We start from the raw sequence: 23,255 nt of genomic DNA, 5'->3' as shown, positions 1-23,255 counted from the left end.
GAACCGACAACCCAACTGCCTCCACCTGTTTCACACAGCCAGATACCACTAACAGCAGCTGATTTGTGAGTTTACCTGGGTTGGCTTGCCTTCCTATTAAACGCTCAAAGACTGTCCGGCCGGCTATCTTTGGTGCGTCCTAGGTAAGGTTGCCGACTCCTCCCCCTCCCCCCCCCCCCGCCTTCTGCCCTCTGCTAAAACCTGCTTCTGTCTGCACCTGGAAGTTCTGTGCTTCCAGCTTCTCTCTCTCTTTCTCTAATCTTTTTCTGTCTTCTCTACGGGCCTGCCACAAGGCGGCTGCCTCCGGGCAGCCCCCCAAAAGCTTAATTGTCTCCTCCCAGCCGGGGCTTTCCCCGTCGGTAGCTGGGTTCGGGTCGATTGGGCAATAGCACGCCCCCTGACTACACGGACGCCTGTACTCAGGGCTGCCGTGTTCGTGGTACTGCGGTACCTTCTGCGGACAGTCTCACGGTTCTAGCCATGGGTGCTAAGCCTTCTAAGACAATTTCCCCATCCTCTCCTCTCGGTCAGCTTCTGGAAGCTCTAAAACCTCACGCCCTGATTCCCTTCGTAAAACTATCTACGTTAATCTGCCTGTGCTCTAAAACTCGTCCAAAGTACAATTTATAGGGTTCCTTCCAGTGGCCTTCTCAGGGTTCATTTGACCCCGACATTCTACGGGAATTGGCTAATTTTTGTCACCGGTCAGCTAAATGGAAAGAAATGATGTACATTATGGCATTCTTTTATATGGCCCTAAAGACTGACCCTTCCGCCTCTTCCCACTGCTCACCTGCCCACATGTTCTTAGCAATGCCATTCCTCCAGGAACCCTCTGCTCCTGCCATGGATCCAGCGGATGAGCCTCCACCAGCCCCCCCCCCCCGACCTTGAGGGACCACCCCTTCCCGCCCTGCCCCACCAGGCGACACCTCACCTATCCCTCTTTCTTTAAAGGTTTCTTCTAGGCACAAAAAGGACTCACCTACACCTTCCCCCCATGATGCCTCTAAACGTTTCATTCCTAGGTCTCCAGGAGTCCGGCATAAATATTCTTCTGGGTCACCTACCCGCTCCCCTAAATCCCCGAGAAAGTCCCGTTCTCCCCGCTCCAGATCTCCTAGTCTCTCCCACCCAGCCTCACCCCACTTTTCCCGCAGCAGGTCACGCAAACAGCTAAAAATTTCCTCCCGCCACAGGTCATGCAGATTGTTGGAAGCGTCTTAGGATTCCTCCGGGTCACCTCCCTGCCCTACTCCACCCCCTCGATCTTCCAAAGCCCCCTCAGGCTCTAACCCCGCCTGCCACCTTGTGCCTTCCTTCACCCCTCTCCTCACGCGCTGGAGCGCTGCAGCAGCGGAGTCTGGCCCTGATCAAGTCAAGTCGGCCGCCGTTCTGCCCCTGCGGGAGGTGGCTGGCGCGGAGAGCCTGATGAAAGTCCATGTTCCTTTCACTTTATCGGAACTTTCACATATTTCTAAGTTACTCGGGTCGTACACAGCTGACCCCACTAATTTCACAAAAGAATTTCAATATTTTACCCAATCTTACAACCTAACTTACCATGATATTTATATGATTCTCTGTAATAACTTACTTCCCGAGGAGCGCAGGCAGGTCTGGGAACAGGCTAGGCTGCATGCTGATGAAGTTCACCAAACCCTGGCCTCCCATCCTCCGGGGGCAGAGGTGGTGCCAGACCAGGAACCCCACTGGGATTATAACTCCCCCGGGGGCATTCTGGCCAGAGACCAGTTCCTAACTTGCCTCATGGTGGAGCTTCGTAAAGCTGCTCTCAAACCAGTAAACTATTCTAAACTCGCAGAAATTTTCCAAGACACTAAGGAAAATCCTTCTGCATTTCTTGACCGTCTTACTAAAGCTATGTTACAGTTCGCAAACATGGATCCAGAATCCACTGAGGGTAGACAGCTCCTAATGACCCATTTCGTCAACCAGTGCTACTCAGACATCAAGGCAAAGCTCAGACGTTTAGAGAAGGGTCCTCTAACCCCACAGGCACAGATCCTGGAGGTGGCTTTCAAGGTGTACCACGCGAGAAACGACAAGGCCCAGAATCACTGCCATGTGATAACTGCACCCGCCTGGCCAGCCGAGGAGATAAGCTGCCAAGCTTAAAGACACCAGGATCAGCCCCCTCTACTCCAGTCTAAGGAAAACAGTGGTCCCATCCGTTGCTTAATCCTCCTGTGTTAATACACCCTCCCTTCTTTAAATTCATAAATAACCATTCAGCTGTCGTTACAGATACCATCATCAAATATGGAGTCAGGGGCTCAGGCTGTAAGCAGATTCTCAACAAAGCTCCTTAACATAACATATCAGGCGCTGACTGCAGCAGTGACCCCTGAAATGTTAAGGAATATACGGTTAAAATCTATTTCTTTTGAGACACTTCCCTTAAGCTCCAGGAAGCCAGCCCGACCCACCTAAACAAATCAAACACAAGCAGATCATTAACAGAATAAGTATCATTTAATTTTTTTTATCATTCTTAACCCCAGACCTCCTAAGACTCTCCCACCCCAGATCTCCCCTCTAATCCCACCCCAGATCTCCCCTTTAATTTCCCAAACCTCCTCTCCCCTTTTTTCCTCTCTACTAATGCGACTTTTGTCTTCCAGCATCTTAACGATGACCCAGCTACTCAGAAAAGCCAGACAGATGCGATTTCTTCAATCAGCCACCTCAGACGCCAGCGGACAGGACACCAGCCACGACCTCAAACGCCAGCGGACAGGATATAATCAACAAAACATCGCCAGAATAATTGAACACTCCCTGGATCCCTGGACGCCCAAAGCCAGAAGGAAGCAGTTATGAGAGAACAGGCTATGCCCCCATTCCCTACCCATTTTTTTTAATAAAACCAAAAAAGTGAAATGCTGTTCCTTTTGAGAAACTACAGCTACCAGCATTCCCCTGGACTATGGATACCAGCGCACGCAAGCGCAGGACACCTTTCCCAGAAGCCTTTGCATTCCTCGTTAAAAAGCAAGGGTCGCCACGAGCCCCCCTTCCCCCACCTTTCCTTTCGTTTCCGCACACCTGTACCTTAACTGTAGTTACCCCTCCCCCATTAAAGTGCACCCACGTGGGACTGCCACATGTCTGTGTCTCCTTCCCTCACGTAATGTCTTCACTCTCTAACCCCGCAGACAAGAAAGCCAGAAATAAGAACAACAATGTTCCTCTCTAAAACCAGTCTGTCTTTTTAATTACTCAAGCCTAGAGTTTTTTTAATTTTTTTTTTATTTTTTGGTATGTGTAAATAGATTTAGTTAGAAGGAAGGTGTTATTATGCAAATCAATACAGAATAAAGGTTAAACAGTATAGATGGAGTCTGGAATTAGAGTGACTGGGCTAGGATTCCACACCCAGCACTTACGAGTTATGTGAATAGATAGGTAGATCATTTAATTGTTTTACCCTCAATTTCCTCATTGTGAAATGATGACACTGATTTCCATTTCTCAGGGTTACTATGTGAAACAAATGGGTGAGTCATCAGCCAAGTGAAGTAGTAATAATAAATATCAACTAAAAAACAACCAGATCCAAGGATGTATTTCTATTTTAGGTATCTAAACTGTAAAGAGTTTGGGGGAAAATATTTTTATTTCACCTATATTTTCCATTGATAGTCTTTTGAAAACATGGGTACTATTTACCAATGAGCATTTCTTCCTTAAAAATCTCTTGTTCATAAATTTAGAGCATCTTGAACATTAATAATATTATTATTCTCTTCTGTTGATAATTTAGATAGAATCAACCATACTTTTGTTCAATGATTAATACAAAGAACTACCTGACTTAATAATGAAAACAGCTAGATAAATTGTCAATTACATATATAATATTAGGTCAATTAAAACATCAGAAAAGTAACATAACGTTCAAATTCTGTTAACTTTTTTTCATTTGTCATCCAGATAGATTCTCATAATAAAAACGACCTTCACAATTTTCAATTTCCATTTATTCTTAGGCAGTAGCCTATTACTCTTATGAGACATTTATTGCTGTATGTCCCGTGAAAAAGAAAATAATTACTTTATTTAATTCTACTGAATAAGAGTTCTGCATGTTTGATATCATCTAAGGTCTCACAGACTTCCTAGGGATTGCAGAAAGTAAGTAAATTTCCCTTTTCATACAAAAACAAACATCTTTTTCTAAATTGGTATGTAGAACCTCCCAGATTTTGCCAACGTTGGCTTTTGATCTAAGCTACACACCTAGTGAGACAACATGAGACTCTTGAGAGGAAATCTTAAAAGCCAGCATGTATTTACCTTTCATTTTGGTGATTTTTATGTTTGCTCCACAGTCCGTTGAGTAAAGTTTCATTAACTTTATTAGCACTGCTTCTTAGAGCTGATTTCTCATAGAAAACACGGATCCATATAACCTCACATTTTCCCCTTGAGTGGGAAAAGACTTCAATAGCTGTGAAACTGAGTGTTTATTTCCATTTCACACCTTTCCAGACACATTAGTTAAAAGTTACTGTTAACTCGTGACATTCTGAATTACCTTTAAAGTGTTAAGAAGGGATACTGTGAAATAAGTCACAATCAGTTTCTTGTAGTCAGGCACATAGACAAGCTTGTCCCATTTGTCCTCTGATTCCTGCTTCTTCTTCAAAGCCATCTTACGTTGGTTTAGTACTGAGAGATGGTGTAGTGATTTGAATGGAGTGTCTCACTAAAATGCTTATGTACTGAAAGTGATCAGATCATTAAAGCACTAACTGGAACTATTGATAAATTAATGGCCAAATGGCTTGTTAAGAGATGGTGCCTGGTCAGAGGATCATTCTGGTTATGTTTGTCAAGGGTATATCTTGTACCTTTTTCATCCCTACCAGTCTCTCTACTCTTTGCTCACCATGAGGTGAATATCTTTCCTCACATTGGTTCTCAGCCTGTGGGTTGTGACCCCTTTGGGGGTTGCATAGTAGACATTTACATTGTGATTCATAACAGTAGCAAAATTACAGTTATAAAGTAGCAAGGAAATTAATTTTATATTTGAGGGGTTACCACAATGTAAGGACATGCATTAAAGGGTCACAACATTAGGAAGGTTGAGAACCACTATTCTACTATTTGTTCAATATCATAATAATCTGCATCATCTTTCCCTAAAAGCAATGAAGCCAGCAGACTACAGAAAGGACCATGAGTGGAAAACTATTCCTTCTTCCCTTTGTTTTATCAGGCATTTTTTTTTGTATCAGTTAGAAGAAATGATCTACACTGGTTGGAAATGCTAAACATTTTGTAACAACGAGGAAAAATTGCCTATTTGGGTTTGTTTTGGAATATTATTATAAGATGTGTTACATTTGTTTATGCTTTGAAATATAGGTTTAATGGTGGAAAGATGTGCTGCATTCTTTTATGTCGTATTTGTTTAACTCTGTGAACTGTGTTACTTTGCCTATCTAAAACACGATTGGTCTCATAAAGAGCTGAATGGCCAACAGCAAGGCACAAGAAAGGATAAGTGGAGTTGACAGGCAAACAGAATAAATAGGAGAAGAAATCTTGGAAGAAAGTTCAAGGAGCCAGAGGAGGAAGAGTGGAGGGGAAAGGGAGAGTGAAAAGAGAAGGAGGAAGACATCAGGGGCTGACTACCCAGCTACACAGCAAGACACAGAGTAAGAAGTAAAGAAAGGTATACAGAAATAGAGAAATATAAAAGCCAAGAGACAAAAGGTAGACCAGTTAATTTAAAAAAAAAACCTGGCTAGAATCAAGCCACAGACATTTATAAGTAATAAGTCTCCATGTGTATTTATTTGGGAGCTGGGTGGTAGGCCCCCCAAAGAGTGAAAAGTCAAAGAGTTAAAAAAAAAACAGCAACGTGGATTGTAAATACGAAATTTAATGTTGTACATCCTCCTCATAAGTGGATTTTCTCATCTTAACTGAAAGAAAACCAAACCAAGGAAATAATTTAATCTTTTTTCATATTACCTTTATCAAAAATCACTAAGTTGTTGGAAAAGCAGTTGAAATGATTAAATTCATTCTTTCTTTATGGTCTCCCAAGACATGAGTAAAAGAATATTTTGGTTCTATTCCTTGGATCAAACTGAAAAAATGAGAGAGACATAGGGGCTATTTTTTAAAAATGGAGTAAAATCCAGAGTTCTATTATGTTCTGACTACCATAAAAGGGGTTAGAGAGAAGCTAAGGAGGAGGTCAATGTAAATTTATAAGGGAAGACTTGCTGGGGAATGAAGTCTGGACTTTCACTGTGGGTAGGAATTGGATAGTTGTAGAAGTGATGGTAAATTGAGACAGAGATAGAGGGTATAAACTACCTGGAAATATAGGCAAAAGATATACATAGAACTACAACAAGACAAACCTCATGGAAACAACAGGAATAAGATAGTAGTGATCTTACATCACAGAGAGACACTGCTATCTATTGGTGAAATATGATGAAAGCAAATGTCTACAATGGTTGTTACAATACAGTCAGCCTGTTCTTCCAGAGTTTCTAATTTAATAAGTAGCTTTGGATAGACCAAGTAAATTTACATTTGTACTTAATTGCCAAACGGGATCCTGCTGACCCAGAGACTACACACTGAGGACCACTCATCTACTTCACAAAACTTCAAAACAAAACTGCAAACTAAATATCACTGTTCATCAACCATGTTGGAAAGCTGAAAGATTGAGAAATACAGGATCACCAGCACTATCTGATGAGACTGACCATATTCAGGTTGTGCTGAAAGATAGCAAGTGTGTTCTACAGGCAAGCTTTTGAAATAGCTATGACTTCCTCAAATTAGGGTTATCAAATTTAGGAAGGAAATGTATGAGCATATGTATAATGGGGGCAGTAGAGATGTACTGTGATCCAGCAGTTTAGTCAGGCCTTAATTCTGACTTTCCCCCAGCTATTTGGATATATTAGTAAAAAAAAGATTTGTGTTATCTTTTCTGACAGATACTGCAAGGAAAGATTTACTAAGCTGCATCCTTGACTGCTATAGTGGAATTTCCTTAGTAGAGTCCAGTTTTGCACACCATAATTTACATTGGTGTGATCCTACTTGGGACATCACAGTTTTGGCCAAGTCAACAACACCTATTAAAACTAGGTCATAAATATGCAGTCACTTAGCTAAGAAGAAGGACTTCAGCAGGGTAGGTCCTGGAAAAGAATTCGTCCAGAACCAGTTTCTGTTGAGCTGATCCATTGAAAGGCCTCATTAAACGGTGTCCATGTTGTATGAATGCCAACATATTCACTTTTTTTTTCATGTAAAAATAGTCCTTAATGGTGAGACTAGCCCTGAATGAAACCAAGGTAAATGTTTATTCTGGAAACTTCCTGAAGAGGTTTGTTTTTCTAAATCTGAATCAGAGGGAGAACAAAGGTGAGGATTCAGAAACTGTAACTCCCAAATTTGTACTTAGTACCTTAATGTGCTTCCCATAGCCTATTATTTTCTCTCACTTTGAAAAATTCTTTGCATGTCCTAAGAGAAAAGGAGAACTCAGAATTTCAGTGTTTCAGGAGTTCATTGGTGATGAATGGTCCTGTATGTGTGGTATGACAAGCAGACATTAGTTTTAGGCTAAATCACCAGGCATAAGATTTACTAAATGGCAAGAACCAGGGATAAACTACAGAGGAGTTCTTGAAGTTACCTTGGAAGCTTGAGTTTCTCAGTCATCTTCTATTAGGAACTTTTGAAAGAGGATATGAATCACCCTACTCATCTGATGCTTGCCTCGCATTTCACCTAATATTTTCTGAATCCCTTATATGTTTATGCTGAGATGGTAGTAATACATTCACTGCTTTATACTAAGCTAGTCAACCTCTCATTCTCCGTCTGGGTCTTTAGTGGATTTTTATTCATCCATTTCTCATTTGGAAGAGTATCCATGGAAGTAACAATCCAGTCTAGGTAGGCACATTCTTGGCTGTAAGCTGGAAGACCTGGACTATGGTATTCATTTTCCACTAGTTTTGCCTGATTATAGACAAGGGATATAAATACAGAATTCTGTGACTTAGTAGCTCTTAATGTGGGCAATGCATATGACTGGCTGTTTTGTAAGCTGACTGTTGGTGATAAGCATTTTAAAACTGAATGATAATTTGAGATATATTCAATTCAATCAGTATTATAAAAGTCAAAAATAGAATATAGTTTTTGAATGCACAAGTAGTCTTTCTTAGAACAATAGATATTTAAACTAAAAATTTGTGTTAACTCAAAAGAAAACATTAACCATACATATGGTAATGTTAATATTATGAAATTAGGAGTCACATGGAAAATTAATTAATTGGGGGGGAAACAATTTCCATAGCTAGAAAAGGAACATAGATCCCATCTACTTAGCTATTTCTTGTTCATTCATTGTGTATTTACTGTGAAGATGCACACTGTTAACCCAGGTGCCCGAGTTTATAGTTTCAAATAAAAACATAATTCATCCTGGCCCTTGAGATACTCAGTTTAGCATGTTGGGAAAATGTAAACAGGTATTAACAATGTAGCACAGTAAATTCTAGAGAAAAGCAATAAATCAATTGTCTTGGAGAACTTAAAAGGAATGAGTGCAACATTATGAGTGGGAACTGGGGAGACCTGATAGAAAAGACAGCTGTTCAAACTGAACCTAGTTAAAAGACCACATTTAAATTAAACAAAATATGTACAGTACTACTGATAGTGAATGTGATTTTGGAGAAATTATAATTTTTATAGTAATATTAAGTTTGAGGTTGCAAAAACTTATAATGTAAGGCAAAAAACAGGAATAGAGGTTAATTTGAAGGAGGTAAGGACCAAGTTGAGAAATGATTTAGGCACTGTGTCAAAGAGATGCAGGGCATATGGAACAGAGACTTAAAGGGCTTAATTAGGAGTATATCAAGATTTTTTTTAATATATTTAAAGCTTCATCCCAAGGTAGATATTGAATTAGAGAAGGACAACACTGGAAGCAAAGAGGCCCTATCAGAAGGTAAAAATAACAATGCCAGTCAGGCATAATAGTCTTCAATTTTTCACCAAGTGGAATAACAGCTCATGTCTTCTTCTTTTATAAAATTAAAATTATGCTGTTAAGGTCTTGTTGAAAAAATTCCATGTCATTCCAATAACATGGTTTACCTTATATTTTCTAGGACTTTCATAGTTTTGGGCTTTGCACTTCTAATACATTTTTAATTAAAATATAATCACATCACTTTCCCCTTTCAACTTTTTCCCATTCCACCCTCGCAAATTGATGCCCTCCTTTTTAATTATTAGTGGTACATATGCACAGATATAAAATCCAATCAGTTAATATATTGTTGTTTGTGCGCATATGGTTTCAGGGCTGGCCACTTTGTTTTGGGTAACCAATTAGGATGCTCATCTGTGGAAGCGTTGATTCTCCCTCTCCCAAATGTCATTTGTTGCCTGAAGTTCTTTGCTTGGAGGTGGGACCACATTAGACTTTCCTCTTTCTGTGTTAATTTTGATACTGTCATTGTTCTGGTCTTGTTTATTCAGGCATTTCTAGGCAACACAGTCTAACAACAGACTTCCTTGTCCTCTGGCTCCCACAATCTTTTTCCCCCTCTTCCTCGATGTTCCCTGAGCTACAGATGCAGACACTGTGCTGTAAATGTATTGATTTGTGCTAGGCTCTCCATTATCCATTGACTTTGCATTGAGTCTTGTTTTGGCCTTCTGTAATAGTTTCCATTTGTTGTAAAGAGAAGCTGCTTTGCATTGGCACAGGTGACCACTTCCTAAATATAACCCCAGCAGAACAGACACTGAGAGAAACAATTAATAAATGGGACCTCCTGAAACTGAAAAGCTTCTGTAAAGCAAAGGCATGGTCAACAAGACAAAATGACAGCCTACAGAATGGGAAAAGGTCTTCACTAACCCCACATCAGACACAGAGAGGTCTGATCTCCAAAATATACAAAGAACTCAAAAAATTGGTCAACAAAAAAACACATAATCCAATAAAAAAATGTAGTACAGACCTAAACAGAGAACTCTCAACAGAGCCCTCTATAATGGCTGAAATACAGTTAAGGAAATGTTCACCATCCTTAGTCATCAGAGAAATGCAGGTCAAAACAACTCTGAGATTCCATTTTACACCTGTAAGAATGACCAAGATAAAAAACACTGATGACAACTTATGCTGGAGAGGTTGTGGGAAAAAGAGAACACTTTTGCATTGCTGGTGGGAATGCAAGCTGGTACAACCCCTTTGGATGTCAGTGTGGTGATTTCTCAGAAAGTTAGGAACCAACCTTCCTCAAGAACCAGTAATCCCACTTTTGGGTATATATCCAAAGAATACTCAATCGTGCCACAAGGACATGTGCTCAACTATGTTCATAGCAACTTTGATTGTCATAGCCAGAACCTGGAAACAACCTAAATGCCCCTTGACCAAAGAATGGATAAGGAAAAATGTGGTACATTTACACAATGGAGTACTACACAGCAGAAAAAATAACGACATCTTGAATTTTACAGGAAAATGAATGGAGCTAGAAAACATTATTTTGAGTGAGGTAACCCAGACACAGAAAGACAATTATGGCATGTACTCACTCATAGGTGGTTTTTAAACACAAAACAAAGAAAGTCAGCCTACAAACCACAATCCCAGAGAATGTAGACAACAATGAGAACACTAAGAGAGACTTGCATAGATCTAATCTACATGGGAAGTAGAAAAAGACAAGATCTCATGAGTAAATTGGGAGAATGGGGACCTTGAGGGAGGTTTGATGTGGGGAGGGTAGAGGCAGGGAGCGGAGCAGAGAAAAATGTAGAGCTCAATAAAAATAAAAAAGATACATTATATTAAATTCTCTAAGAATCAATAAAAAACGAAGCTTCTTTGACTAAAATAATGGCTACATTTATCTGGCAAAAGCAGCATGGAAACCAGATTTTATATTTGTTAGCATATGATTGTATTTTCATAATTGGAATAATTTTTCATATAATATGATCTGATCACATTTTTCCCCTTCCTAATTCCTCCCAGATCCTTCCCTTCTCCCTATCCACCCAATTCCATTCTCCCCCATCAAGAAAACAACCAAGTCAATAAACAACCAAAGAGAAATACCAAAATTGAAGAATCTCTCTCTCTCTCTCTCTCTCTCTCTCTCTCTCTCTCTCTCTCTCTCTCTCTCTCTCACACACACACACACACACACACACTGTTTTTAATATTTTTGAGTGATTTTTCAATTTCTATTGTATGAGTTATAGTGTTTGACTATTATTTCTAATTTAATTTACTTAAACTATCTCCCTCTTTTTCTTAGCTAGCCTAGGTAATGGTTCATCAATTTTGGATATCTTTTTGAAGGAGCATCTCTGATTGCTGTTTTTATTTTACTAACTCCTATTCTATTTACTTCTTCTCTGATTTTTTTATCATTTCTTCCCTTCTACTAATTTGGGGCTTTGTTCTTTTTTTCTGGTTCCCACAGATACCATACTTGTTTACCAAGGAATTTCTACTTTTCAAATATTCATACAGAATTATGTATACTTCCCTCTTTCTAATTTGTTTTTGCTTCCCTGCTGCTTTTTATATGTTGTATCTCCACTTTTAATTATTTCTAGAAAATTTTAATTTCTTTATTGATTTTTCCCTGTATGCTTCAAATGTTCTTCAGTAAGAAAACATTTATATTTAATTTCTAAATTTTACATGAAGATTTAAGGGAATATGAATAGCCTCAAATTTGAATATAAAAAACAACCACAGTGACTTACATTATATTTCTGAATTTACTATAAGGTTAAAACAATCAAAATAAAGCTATTTTGGCATAAAGATAGAAAATTATTCAGTTAGATTGAATGAAGAGTCAGAGAGAAACACACATATGCCACTTAACAGGCAATTGACTATCTGTAAATGTTAAAAGGCACTTTTATTGTGAAATATATCTTTAAAACAAATAACCCTAAAATGATTCAATACAAACAAATTCAGAAAATGAGCTCAGCTTCATGTATAACCTGTTATAAAAATTATCTCAAAATGTATCATAAACCTAGCTGTAAAACTAAAAACCAAACATTTCTGTAAGAAAATATAGGGGGAAAATTTTATGATGTAAGCATAGATTAAGATAGCCTCTGTGTGATATGAAAAACATAGGTTTTAAAATTCAATTAATAAATAGAATTGTATCGAAGTTTAAAAATCGTGTCCTTCTAAAGATATTACTAAGAACATGAAAACAGAAGCCAAGGATTGAAATAAAACATTTGTAAATGAAACAGTGAGTAGTGGAATTGTACCCATCAGTTATAAAAACTAACGATGTCAAAATAATGAAATCAGAAAAGGGGGAATTCCTGTAATGGATGCATCATAAAAAAAAAATAAAATGCAATAGCAAACAAGCACATGAAACTTCCAAGTCAATTATCATTATGGAAATGCAAGTTATAAGAGATTCCAATTGTATATATTAATGGACACTTGAAAAATATGTTAAAAGTTATGGCTCATTAGGGATTTCCTTAACAGAAGTTGCAAGCAATACCACTGTATACACATTTTCAATGGCAAAATAAAAAAAAAATCCTGACCATACTAAATATTGGCAACCATATTTGACCCCAAAACCCCATACGCTGCTAATAAATAGGAATGTAAATTGATTCCTTGGAAAATATTTTGGAAAGTAATTTAGTAGCATTTTAAAAATTCAAACATGCACATACTCTAATCAGCCAACATTTTTGGCAGCTATGTAAGAAATAAAAGCACATGTTGATTATGAAGACTTATTTACATGTCCTTACAGAATCTTTACTTTTAACGACTGCACACTGAAAATAACCTAAATTCTCTTCAACAAGTGAATGGGCAATTTACTTGTATTTCCACACATAGGAAAATTACTCATCATTAAACAGAAAGAACTATTGGTATTTTCAAATATGGATGAATCTTAAAATAATCGTGCTATAACAGAAACTGGAAAGTCAGCACATATTTATGTAATCTCATTATTATAAAAGGCTACAAATGCAAACCAAATATCTATTTGCAGTTTTGCCGTAACAGATATTATAAGCTGAATGAAAACAAACACGTCTTATCTCACAGTTCTGGAGGCTATAAAACTGACATTTCTGTGTTCCTGGGCTTGGTTCCTTCTGGAAGCTGTGATAAAACTTTGGTTTCCTCCTTTTTTCCTAGTTTCTGATGTTTTGCCTGCAATCTCTGGAATTCCTTGGGAGTAAAGAAGAATTACATTGATCTTCCACTTAATTTTTATAAGGCATTTTTTCCTGTGTGTGTTTGTGTTAAATTTTCCTATTTAATGAGAACATCCATCATAATGGATTAGGGCCTACCCTAATCTTGATTACTTCTGTAAATAGCATGCTTTCAAGTAGGGTTCTTCCTGAGGTATTTAGCCTTTGGAATTCAGTATATGAATTTGGGGTAGGCAAACAACCTCAAGATTCTAAGATATTCTGATAGGAAACAAATTAACGGTGGAAATTTGCCATAAAGTTAAGAGTCAGAGGAAAGTATCATGAGTAAAGTTGTTGTTTTTTTCCTATTTTATGTATATGGGTGTTTTGCCTGCATGTATGCCTGTGTACAATGTGCCTGCACTATCCGTGGAGGCCAGAAGAGGTTGTCAGATCTCCCAGAAATGACATTGTAGATGATTGTGAGCCTACAAGTAGGCGCTAGAAATTCAGTCTCAGTCCCTGTTGAAGAACAGTCAGTATTCTTAACTGCTGAACCATCTCTCCACCCTCTGTAAGTCTTTACTATAAGGGCAATGACACTGTTCATTGTTAATTATGCTAACAAATTCACAGTTGTACAACTTATGCGAAAATATATCTAGCTACATGCCTAATTTATTATTTAAAACTTATATGTATATATGGGTGCTTGAATTCCCGCAAGAAGACAGAGAGAACATTGAACTGAAGGTACAGGGAATCGTGAGTCGCCATGTGTGCTGAGAACAAAACCTGGGCCTTCTGTAAGAACAGTAAGCACTCACTCATCTACACATGACATATCACATAAAGTGAAGATTATTAAAACTCTTTTAAAACTTGTATTAAAACAACAAAAATAGAACTTATTGAATGGCTTACTGAGTTTCACTTTCTAGCTTTAGTTTATAGATCATGTGCGCTGACTTCAAGTCTGAAAGAGGGTTAATTTGGGACATTTAGAGGAGATACGGGTTTTAAGTTTGCTTGTATTGACTGATTAAGCTACCATAGGACAAACAATGAAAATGTCAAGGAACCAGTTTCATGGAGATTTAGAATTCAGGAGTGAGTTCTTGATTGGATAAAGGAGATAGTGATAGTAGGAATAGTAAAAATTGTAGCACAAATAATAATATATTGACCAATAGCATAGAATGAAAACTGAGATCCAAGACCCCAAGCCCTCAGAATCAATAATTCAAAGGATGTGAAAATAGGGAGCTATCAGCAGAGACAGATGGGGACTTATGAAAATGAAAGGTAGAGATCCAATGGTAATGATGTAATTAAATTGACAATTCCCAGAGAGAGTGTGTGATTATCTGTTAGCTACCACGAGAAGATCCTGTGCAAACGTGAAGAATGTGCAATAACAACTCCATATACAAAACAAGGCAGATAATTCAGGCTAATATGATTTCTGCCTTTACAGATTTTGATAATAAGCTAAGAATATACAAAACATTCACAAAATTTGTGGCAAATTCAGAATGGGTATATAAAGTATGTTAGGGAGTTGTGCTAACAATGAGGTGTTTGTATGCTTTTGGAATCCAACTATATGGGAAACACATATACTAAATTACTACTGTATCTGAAAGAGTCTGTTAAAGTTTACTTTTTCTTTAACACTGCTTCCAGATAATTTTGTATATCTCACAGGGATTATCTTGCTCTCATATCTGATATGTAGTAAGTTTTGTTTTTTTGTTTTTTGTTTTTTTTTTTGCCAGCTGCTAACTTAGGAGTGTTGAAGCAAAAATAGAATGATGCTAAAGAGTCTTAGGAAAGAATGGACAGGTTAGTGAAATTCTGAATGACAAGCCAAGATGGAGCTGAGGAACAGCCAACCTCAGCTTCTGGGTTAGAGGAGGTGGAATGTAGTAAGCAAACCAATCAAAGTCTACTGGTGAGCATATGAGTCGTGTCAGCAGGGGTTTGGCTAGAAGCTCTACAAGGGAACCTGGAACACTTAGTGATCAGCAAAGACAGGTGTCTGTTGTTGGTGCTTCCTCTGCCAAACAAAAGCACAGTTTCTCTGGACTTTGTCTCTTTCTTGGACAGTTTGTCTCTTTTGGAGCACCATATGGTTTCATTAAGATAGCAAATGTGGACTATTTCCATGATGCCTGAGGGCTACATAGGTTGTTCTTCCCCACTGATCACATATGATTGATTAATCAGTTGGATTACTGGAGAAAATAGTCTTCACAATGAGAGGAAGAGCACAGAGGTGCTCTCTGTTCATTGGGAATGAGAGACAGTTGAGGCCACCAGGATCAATTAATGTCAGATATGGCAAGTGTTACATGAACACCTTTCTTTGTGTGGGTATGTATGTATATGTGGATATGCATGTTTGTGTTCATACATGAGTGCTCAGGTGCACATTCAAATGTACTGTGTGAATGTGGAGTCCAGAGGACAACTCCAGGTGGCACTCCTCAGGCACCACCCACATTTTTCATTTTTTGAGACAATGTGTCAAATTGGCATGGAACTCCTTACCTAAGTATGCTAAACTGGCTGGGCCACAGCTCCAGTGATCTTCCTGTCTTTGCTTCTTCATTGTTGATATTAATAGCATGTACTGCCATGAGCAGCTTTTATATGTGGGTTCTGGCATTGAACTCAGGGTCTTGTGTCTACAATACAAGCATTTAATTGAGATATTCCTCAGGGCCCAGTTTATCTATCTATCTATCTATCTATCTATCTATCTATCTATCTATCTATCTATCTATCTATCTATCTATCCTCTATCATATATATGTGAAAGCAGAATAAAGTTTGATGTATGTAGTATCTCTGGAAAATGACAAGTATTCCTATTATTCATTGCCTAAATAATTTATATTCACTTTTCTCAGAATGTTGCTTGTTGGAAAGTGTGCTTAAGCAGCTTTTAAAATGCTTATGCTTTGGCTTTGGAAAATAATCAAACCGTCTTGGCAAAGATTTATACCATGGGAGTCAGGATGATGGTGCAATTAAAGTCATGTTTTCACTTGCCAAGAAAGTCACCGAATAAGCATGCTTGCAGAGTAGTCCAGAGAAAGGGGATCCTGGATGACTTTCCCCATGGTTGCCACACTTTGGGCTGCGTGCCAGAAATGTGATTGCATTCGTTGGGTGCAATCGTCTCAGCTTAAGTGTTCTTCATGCTTTCAGACAAAACCCCAAGCTAGAGGGGAAATGTGGGGGGGGGGGGGCAAGAAAACAAGGTGTGAAAAAGAGAGAGAAAAGAAAGAGGAGGACAGTGAGGAGGAGGAGGAGGAGGAGGAGGAGGAGGAGGAGGAGGAGGAGGAGGAGGAGGAGGAGGAGGAGAAAGAGAAGAAGAGGAGGAAAAACTGAAGTCTCAGTAGTGTCTGACATGCACTGGGAGGCTCTGTCTTGGGGTGTGTGTGGAAGTTCTGTGTCATATCAATAAAGAAGAAATCAGAGAAACAAAGTCAGATTAAGTCCAGAGAGTGTGTGTTTTAAAAGACCGAACACAGGGTGACGCTTTAATTTCATGAAATCATTCAATAGGAATACGCAGTGGAGACCATTGTTAGTGGTTAGGTTGTGCTTTGAAAATGGTGGCAAGGAGGTGGAGTAGTTCATGTACTCACTGTCTTGAAAGCTGGGCTGCGTGGATAGAGTATTTTAGGTGTTTTATTCAGGTTTGTTTTCTTTCTTCTTTTTTAATCTCTTAGATTGTGGATTTATTGTTGTTGACAGTAAAGCACTTTATCATACAATTGTTAACCAACCTTTTATGATGACTCACCAAAAGAAAAGCAGGGAGAGATAAAGGGAGGGGGAGATGGAGGGAAAGAAAGAGGGAGGGGGGATGTGAGGGTAAATATTTGAACTCAAGCAGCTGACCTGCAAATCTTGCACTGCTCATCATTGCTTACATGCCCTCTGGCGAGGTCATAGCTTCTGCTGTTGGTTTGAGTTAGGAGGAAAAATGGAAGAGCATGAATATGAATGTGGTGATAGGTTCATGTCTGGAGTAACTCTTGTTACTTAGTAAACCATGATTCTAGATTCATATGTTCCAGAGTCTGGAAAATTATTACTGTATCCCTGGCCAACCCACCTCAACATGCTTCTTGAAATTGGTCATGAAATCCCAGCTATGCTGTTTTATAAATCTATGCAATACTAAAGTGTATACACAGAAAGAATTATGCCCCTGACAAGGTAGAATGATTTTTCCATTAGATCCAACCACATTGCTCAGTTACTTGGAGGATTTGTACAGTTTAAATCTATAGAAAACTATCAAACTGTTTTGGTTGTCTGGAAGAGCACTTGTTTGAAAGGACACCCTAAATATGCCTTAAAACTATTGGTATCCCTTCAAATGGATTGGGAGGCTTCTGAAAGCCCAAGGAAGACTCCAGGTGGTGCTATGAGTTTGCCTGATAACCGAGTGACCTTGACTTGCAGCATCTTCCTGGGGTTTTCTGCCAGTAGTATGAAGAACCTCTCTGTTATCTTTCTGGTGATTTTGGAAACAGGTGTGCTCCAGAAAAACAGATTCTTATCTGACCTTATGGCTGGGTGGGACCATAACAGTCAGACAATTCTGAGATGAAAGCATACAAACCTCAAGCAAGCATGTGGAGGTTATGTGAGGGTCTGTATAGGCTAGCAGCCAAGCATGTTGAGTCAAAAGAAGGATTTCCAGACAGTACCAATGAGATTGTACCCTTTCTCTTTGCTTGAAGACCCTTAACATAGTGCAATGCTGGGTGTATAGAGCTTAAGTGAAAAGTGACTGATTTATGTTAACCACTTTTGAATATGTAGCATTGCTCTTGCTTTAAATGCAAAATGTATACCTTTTTTGTTATCCTTCATTGAAATGCAGTCATCCACACAAGTAGCTTAAAGCTAGAGCTATTTCTGAATACATTGTTAAACGTAAACTGTTAGACACTGAATCAAATGATTATACTCATGATAAACAAATGATATTGTAGCAGTCATGCCTCTTGAAGCAATGCCTTTCATGTAACAAGTAGATGGGTGTAAGACACAGAGCATGAAATGAGTTGGCTAGATGAGCAATATCATACTTTTCAAATGTATTAAAATTTTGATTAAAATGGAACTTCTTAATTGATACATAGGAAATTAAGATCAGTGAGATATTCAGTCTAGGAAGTTTTAAAAACATATGTAAAATCTAGTTTTCCTACATATATTCTTTATTATAATTTATAGTGTAAATAATTTTATGATTATAGTTCTAAGACTCAGTATTTCTTACTTTTTGTTAGACATTTATTTAAAATAAATAATAGTATAATATACATTAAGGACTAATTTGTAGGTTATTCTGAGTGATACATACTCATAGATCCTTAAATGTATAATTGTGAACAATATCTTTAATTTATACTTGTCCGGGAGAAGTTAATTTGGGTAAACAAATATTTCTTGTTTCTCACAAGAAAGCAACTCTTTTTATAAGATATAATTGTGGTTATCTTTTAAGATTATCCTGGAGTCTAATCTTAGTCTTTAAAGATCATTATTAAATGCCTTATTTACATAAATTATCATATTCTAAACAAAAATATCACTTAGTTTTACATAATGCTCAATTATATTTTTATAAATAGTAAGGCCATTGAAAATGTTTGTCTAGAACAGATAACTCTAAAATTTTGGTAATATTGTAATTTTTTTGTGGGAGAAAATAACAACTTTGCAAACATTTTTCATATAAGAAAGTAAGTCCTTTAAATACAAATTTGAAAATGTATCCCCTGTTTGTTTCCTTGATCACCAATTAAAAAAGACAGAAGACAAAGTGATGGCAATTTCATTTCCATAATTGGAGTTTAAAAGTGAATAAGAGAAAAAGTGCTTCACAGGAAGTTTGAAAAGAAAATTGCAACAATATACTTTAGGAAAGAAAAGATTATTATAATCACTTCATTTGAGGCCTGCTATAATCAGTAACAGAATCAAAATGAATATAGTTCAATATTATGATATGCATTAAAAGTCTAATACTAATTATGTTGATATTATATGCCAACGAAGCTGGTAAATTTCTGTGTCAGAAAAATAGTAGCTTTAATGTCTATTATTAGAAAATTGAAACAATTCTTAAGTTATGCAAGAACAAATCAAATAACCAATATTAATTTTAAAAATAAAATTAGACATAAAGGACCAGAGAAAATAAAATAAATACCATGGTGGCATCTGGCTTAATCTTAATATTATTCCAGTTATGGATTCTTTTAGAAAGCTATCTATCTACCTAAGTATCTATCTATCAATCTGTCTATCATCTACTTAACTCTTTTTATAGGAGTACACTACAAGTGATATTTCAGTTTTATCTTCACTTAAAAATATATCACAGGCAACTTTACTATTCAATAAACAACTCTATTCTACCAAAACAATATAAAGAAAACCCTCCAAGATGACTTTATATAGCTACGGGCTTCAGTTTCACTCCGGAATCACTCATCTCTTATTGAACTGTGTCTTGTACTTAGATATTCGAATGATACAGGTTCCTATGAACCCACAGTACACCTCCAAGAAAGCAAGATTTGGGTGTGTGTTATTTTGATTCCTATAGTTAATATTCCAGTGTGATATATTCTCAATGTTAAAGCTTTATTTATTCCAACTACATTTCCTTTTCTGTGATTTCATGAACATAATGAAACAAAAGTGTCATAACCACAGATGAGAAGAAAAATTATGCAAATCTTAGTACCAATAACCTGTGTGATTGTTCAGCAAATGTCCCTTAGAAAAGCATCATAGTGAATTTTTACAAAGTTTTCCCCTTATGATGTTTTGGCAAAACACAGAGAATGTGTAAATGAAATGAAATGCAACTACAGAAGGCAAAGATCAATTTCTACTAGGAAGCAATAACTAAGTTTTCCTGTGGGAAGCAATGAAGTTTTCCAATTCAGCTATTTTATTTAATACCCAGGCAATAATCAAGTTTTTAAAAGTTCACCAAATATCTGACTATTTTATTTTCAGCTACAGTCATAGCTTTATATTGTCATGAAAACAAAATAATTATGTGTTATTGTACTTTTATTTCAAAACAGAAAAACCTAAGTAGACTGAATAGCAGGTAGACCAGTAATATGAGAGCTAGTTAATTTGCCATCATGTCAGTAAAATGGAATTAAGCAAAGGAAGCTTTTAATTCCTTCATGGTATTATACTAGTTGAAGAAAATGAAGTGGTGAACTGTCTGGCTAAGGTTAATCTATAACAGAGTCCTAGACTTCTGAGGGGACAGCCTGTGGCTTTTATCAGGATCTATATCTGGGAAAATTTTAGTAGGATCCATCTCTCTAATGTTACTTTGCTTGTAATTATATTCTTTTACAGATTAATTGAATCTAAAACAAAACAAAACAGAAAACCATAGATTTTCAAATTTTGAAAAATTTGCTATGACAAAATATAAGATTATGTTTCCTGTCAACAATAATTTGTTGACTATGGTAGACTCATTGTAGAATTGCCTATTTGATTTCTTTTCTGGTGTAGAATTCCTGTCCTTTAGTTTGTTGTACCCACTGGCAGAGAGTCATAGATTCCAGGAAAGACTGTACCAGTCTAGCTTTATGACCTCAGCTCTTCAACTCATTTGTGCCTCAACTTCTCCATGTCAATATAGAGCCACAACAGTGCAGGGCTGTGTACAAGTGCTTGGTTTCCTCTGGAAATACATGCTATATGGACCAAGAATGAACTTAAACCAGTTTCTTGACACATTCAGTGTTCTAAATTCCTGTGTGTAAGAGGAACAGAGAAGCAAGGCTCTTTTAATGCTAGATCACTGACTAGTTAACCATCATAGGTGTGAAAGTGTATTTCTGTGACCTTTATATTGAACTTTATATTATAATGAAATCAAAGGAGCTATAAGGACAGGGTGGTTTTAACGTTTGTATCCAGCTATCAGCTATAAGGGGAAATTATGTATGAGAATACCAGTCATATCATTGCCGTTTTTGGCTTTCAGCTCTGAATTTAATTATTGGACCATGGTTTCATAATAGTTCTTAATTTGTGAATTTCCAAAAGGCAGGACCAAAGGCCAGTGATTCTTAATAACAGAATCAGACTTTTGACCTGAATATTAAGCTAAGCAAGTAAGAATGTAGGCAAAAGTAGTAAACAATAATCTCAAAACCTTTCTAACCATTGTATTTGGAAGAAGTACTAAGTTGGCCATGTTTTAAGAAATCCCCGAGAAATTGGCAGTCGTCTATGGTAGAGAGGACTCACCTTATGGTGAAGCTCCAATTTCTTATATCTTTTTCTTTGGCCTCTTCATTAAAGGTATATGAATCTGACTTGAAACAGATTTGTTTATTTTGGGGAAGCCCTAATGCAGATGACAAGGTCATTTGGATTAGGTACAAAACTGCTTCAGTTGCAAAACAAGTTCGTTTTATAAAACCCTTACAGACTGTGTGTTTTTATGCAGTACCCTCAGGATAGTGATGCAGGGAAAACAGAAAGGCAAGGAAATAATATCTCCCCCTGTTAATGGCTCCCAATTTAGGATAAAGTATGTAGGTTAACAGAAACCTCATGTGAGTCTCACAGATTCCAGAAAGAGATGAAGAGAAAACTGCATAAATGCGCTTATCATGAATTCTTTCTAAATATCCCTATGTACTTTGTCATTATATTTCTTCTCCCTGCTCTCCTGCTTACATGCTCAAATCAAGACATTTAGCGTCATGTCCCCCAAAAGGGTTGTCACAAGTCAGTCACTATTTTCAGTACAGTTTCTAGTATGAATTGCATCGTGTCTTTCTAAAAGATGTTGTTGTTGCCAACCATGTTGATTGTACATTGGATGCTCACCTTACTAGACCTGGAAGGAGGTAGGAGGTCCTTGGACTCCCCACAGGGCAGGGAACCCTGACTGCTCTTTGGGCTGATGAGAGAGGGGGAGTTGATTGGGGGAGGGGAAGGGAAATGGGAGGCGGGGGCGGGGAGGAGACAGAAATCTTTAATAAATACATAATAAAAATGACCAATCCAAATTCCCACTTCCTCCCCTCCTCCCAGTCTCCCCCCTCTCCCTCCACAGACCCTCCCCCAACCCTGAGGGAGTGCCATGCACCCTGCCCTGTGGAAAATCCAACGCCCTCCCTACTACATCTAGGTTGAGCAAGGTTTACATCCAAAGAGAATAGGATCCCATAAAGCCAGTATATGCAAGTAGAGACACATCCCAGTGTCACTATCAGTGGCCCCTCAATCTGCCTCAGCTGTCAACCCCCTTCAGAGGGGCATGGTTGTTCCCATGCTCATTCACTGCCAGTCCAGATGGAGTTGGTGAGCTCCCATTAGCTCAAGCAAACTGTCTCAGTGGATGACCCCTTCATGGTCTTGAATTCTTTGCTCATATTCTTACCCCTTCCACTCTTCAACTGGATCTTGGGAGCTCAGTCCAGTGCTCCAATGTGGGTCATAGCTTCTGTTCCCATCTGTTGTTGGACGAAGGTTCTATGGTGATATTTAAGATAATCATCAGTTTGACTATAGGTTAAGGTCAGTTCAGACACCCTCTCCTCTATTGCTTAGGGTCTTAGCTGGGGTCATCCCTGTGGGTTCTTGGGCTTTTTTTTTCTAGAGCCAGGTTTCTTGCTAACTCCATAATGGCTCTCTCAATCAAGATATCTCTTTCCTTGCTCTCATGTCTGTCCTTCCTCCATCTTGACCATCGCATTCCCTCACGTTCTCCTCAATTCCCCTTCTCCTCTTCCTTCTACCCCTCACCACCCTGCTCCCAATTTTTTTTTTGTCTGATTCCAATTTCCAGGTGGGTCTATATATGTTTTTCTGTGGGTTCACATTAGTACTTAGTTTCTCCCGTTTGTAATCCCAAAACTTAGACTGAGATAGGAAAATCACAA

Source organism: Microtus oregoni, unplaced genomic scaffold, assembly GCF_018167655.1.
Source record: "Microtus oregoni isolate MIOR12 unplaced genomic scaffold, Mior012 000142F_ref0000161, whole genome shotgun sequence".
Classification (NCBI taxonomy): domain Eukaryota; kingdom Metazoa; phylum Chordata; class Mammalia; order Rodentia; family Cricetidae; genus Microtus; species Microtus oregoni.
This window is presented reverse-complemented; position numbering follows the sequence as displayed.